Here is a 4,102-nt window from a genome sequence, read left to right on the forward strand (position 1 = left end):
TTGCACATTCTGGAAATTATAACTATGCCCCAAATCTCTGGAACTGCGTTGGCCATTCAAATAAGGAAATCTGAAGTCATAAATAGAAAATTGAATCGTATTCTTCTGCTTATGGTTGATATTCTGTGTTTGTTTCGGGTCTTTACTTTTCACCTTTCATTTCCAAGTTAGATTTGCCATTTGAATAACACCGATTTTTAATAAAACTAGATCCTTTACTTCTTTTTCACAATGCTCACGTGTAACTTCTTCAAAAACAGCTGAATCCTCTGACACGACGTTCTCAAGATCAGATTGAAACAATTTCAAATCGGATCTGCTAATTTGTTGAACGTGTCCCATGATCCATTTGCACAGTTGTTTCGAATCTCTTCTCGTGTTAGTGACCCATTTTTGTAAACCAGCATCACCATATAGCAATTTAGATCAACAGGATTGGGTAAAACATGTCCTTCTAGGCCAGGGTGTGGTTCAGTTGTAATTCCAAAAACCACATCGCTTGTACCCAAACTGATTGCAAGGTCTCCAGGAGGATTCAAAGCCAAACCTGCCAAGCTATTTGGATTGTCTCCAGACCACTGGATAACCAAACATTTTGTTTTTTGTCAAACATGAACCTGTCTACAAAATATGAGCTCAAACTACCAGCAAGAGCATACGATGGAGCCAATGATCCAAGTTTCTCTTCCAAGTTTGGAGCAGTGGCCTCTATGGCTTCCTTCGACCAAGTTCTTTCCCATAGATCCATCAAATTCATCCCTGCTTCATCGGTTTCATCAATATTGGCATAGCCACCAAAAAAGGGATGCCAGGCGTTAAACACCACGTCAATGCCAGGCGCTGACACGTACATAATTTGCTGAACAATGCCAGGCGCTGACACATACATAAGTAATGTTTCTTGGCTTTGAACTTTCAACGCAGGTCCACATAGCAGTAAAGGTGTTAAGCGGATAGGATTCCTGATTTTTTATTTTAACTGGCTCCGTTAGTTTCAGATTTGTCTTTTATTCTTGCGATCTCAAAGCCTTAGAGCGAACTGAGAAATCATGATCTCCCCAAGAATCCTAAACAACTATTTCCCTTGTAAAAGCTACATATTGTCCTGCTGCAAGTCCCTTCTTCACCTTCATTGTTGTAAAGGATATAATCATGATACGTTGGGGCAAACTGATGTACTGTGTCATGGTAAAAGTCATTGAACTTCAAAGCATGGCCAAGGCTCCTAGTTAAACCACTAGATGCTCCTATGTTTGCTTCAGCATACACTTTATATGGGAATGCATACAAATGTCCCACCGCAGCAATAGCCATCTCGAGACAAAGTTCTGAATATCAGCAGCATCTTCTGCACTTTTAATCGTGCCAGACTTTGCTGCAAGAAAAACTAGCACTCCCTGCCAACAGATTTGATGATTACAAACTTTGGAACTGGATCGAATGGCCGAAGCCGATCTCTGCAGGCCACATAAAATAAAAGCAATGCATACGATGCCAAAGAGTATGATATAGTGTAAATGATAGTCACATATAGGTAGGCTTGCTTGGCACTGAAATTTCCATCCTCGTACTTTCCTTTTGCATACAAAATAAATGTAATTGCAACAAGTACGGGCTGCAATGCACCCTGCTTACAACGTCGAATGAAACGCCCATCAAGAGAAATAGGAGGAATACAACATGTCATCAGATTCTATGATGACTTCAATACTTGGCCACTTAAACTTGTGACTACAGCACCAGGACCATCCACCCATATTAGACATAAAGAAAGAAAATTATCGCCCATCACCAGAGACATGAATGAGATTGTCACATATACCGGCACCATGAAGATAATGCGAACCATATATTGCTGATATGTTGGCTCTGTGTAGTTCCAGAGATGTCTGTTGACAATATGTACACAATGCTTACTAGCAGCGACGCAATGACACAAGACATCAATCAATCTCAAAACAACCTTAAAGTATTGTGCCAAATTAACCGCATCTAGATTATTCAGAAATTCAAAGCAGATATCCATTATCACTAGAAGGCTCCTTCTGCAAAAAGTTGGGCTTTCATACACATCCTTTCTAGGTTCCTCAAATCTACATGGCTCTATTTCCATTAATCCTGAGTACATTGCATCATGCTGAAAAGGACTACTGTTGTACATATCAAAAATATGTGGTCTAAGTGCATCTAATAATCCAGCAACAAGATATAAAGCATGCCCAAAGGAACAACCATGACCTTCTCCCTTTCCCATTCCTAGCATCTTTTCCTTTAGTAACTCTGCCAGAGTCTACATATGGGGTAGTAACAATGCAGGATGTTTGTTGTTTTTTTTTTTAAATGATGACAGAAACCATAAGCTGTATTGGATTCCCTTTCAGTTCCTGTACATACAAGTCTCAGAGCATTTGCAATATTTTGAAGAATGGAAACGCCTGTCCAGATCTGCAAAATAAAGAATTGCTGCTATGTAAAATGTTGAACCCATCCAGTGTATTGTTTTCCAAGAACACATCGGCTTGTGGAATGCCATGAAAAGACAATGGGAATGCAAAGTAGATGGTCCAAAGTAGTTCTTTTCTGTGACAAAAGACTCTCAATGGTATCATGCAAACTGTTTCTAGAAGCTGATATCGATGCCACAAGCAAGCTTATTGTCCAAGAAATAAGGTCGTCTTCAACAATTTTGTAACTGGAAGCATTCTGTTGATATGAATATTTGCACATGAACAGACAACTAGCTGATAGTGCAGTTATCAGTGATGCTTCTTTGTTCTTGCCTGTTACCTCGAATTCTACCATTAATGCTGCCAACCATCTATTCTCCCTAGTGGCATCAGCGAGAAAGACAAAAAAAAAGAACCAAAATATTTTGTGGTCCAGTCCATTTTCTACAGCTAATAAAGTAGTTCCGACAATAGGACCCAACACATTTTGTTGCATTTCTCTTTTCCAAGACAACAGACTAGCAAGACGGAGTCTAACATCGGCTCCACTTGGGATGGCAGCTGCCGCTTTTTGGAGGTGCCAAGAACCGCAGAACTTTGGGAGAGCAGACAGTGCCTCCATCCATTGGGCAATGGAGTCATCATTCCAACAACCAACACAAACTTTGACATATTTATGGACTGAAACTTGACTGAAAACCTCACACTAAAACTGTAATGAAACTGGAACAAAATGTTGCCTTATGGTTGCTTATTTATTTACAAAATCTACCCTAATCTGCTGTACAAACACTAGATCAGGTAATGTTAGTGTCAACCTTTCCAACCTTCCTCCAGTGATCAAATATTCTCTTACAAAGTGATTTTAAAGTGTCAAGGTCAAATTTTGTCATTTCAGTGAGTCTTCAAGCAAAATTTGGTCACTAGGCATTAGGTCTAGGGTTTGCTTTCACTCTTTTCAAAATTGTCCAAATGGAAATCCATGTCATCATTCAGCTGAGTCTATCATCATTCATAGGGTTTTCATTATCATGTCAGTGTCCAATGAGTCATTTTACACCTTGTTCATGCTTCAATTGAGCCTAGGTAAGGTCATTTCCCTCTCCTAGGGTTTTGAAGGCAATTTCTCTTGGACGATCAAATCATCAGCAAAACTTATATCCTGATGTTCATACACCTTCCCCTATCATTAAAGTACCTTATCAAACACTTCCCATCACTGAGATCTCCCAAATTCCTCATTTTCGCACAAACCCTAGTTTCTTGCTACAACTTGGCAATTTTCTAGGTTTGTCCTGTGTTTTGCCTTTTTGGACCCCTTCCGCTCACTCAATATCTGAGATTCCACTTTCCCCTGCTTCCTAACATCCCTCCCTACTCCCCAAAATTTCTGCAAGAATTTAGAAGCCCCTTATCCCCTCCATTTCGCTTCATTTCCACAAAATTCCTTGTTTCATACATCGGGATAAGTTTCAGTCAAAAGATGTTTCAGAGCAATCAAAGATGAATTTGGGAAAACTAAGAGATTTTTTTGTCCAAAACAGGCCAAGGAAGAAAAACCTCCTTCACGTTTTACACAGGTGTCATGGTTTTAGAGAAATGTCAAAAATATCATTGCCTCACGAGAATCCAATGCACCTCTGAAGTGACCTTGG

At 39.7% G+C, this 4,102-nt stretch overlaps 1 pseudogene; it reads right to left on the reverse strand.

Annotated features, from left to right (window-relative positions):
- Window positions 1–1,047: 1,047 nt before the first annotated feature.
- LOC149248050 (uncharacterized) lies at window positions 1,048–2,026 on the reverse strand (annotated as a pseudogene).
- Window positions 2,027–4,102: the final 2,076 nt, after the last annotated feature.

Source organism: Pinus tabuliformis, chromosome 7, assembly GCF_031772625.1.
Source record: "Pinus tabuliformis cultivar Carrire ecotype Pingquan chromosome 7, CPIR1, whole genome shotgun sequence".
Classification (NCBI taxonomy): Eukaryota; Viridiplantae; Streptophyta; class Pinopsida; order Pinales; family Pinaceae; genus Pinus; species Pinus tabuliformis.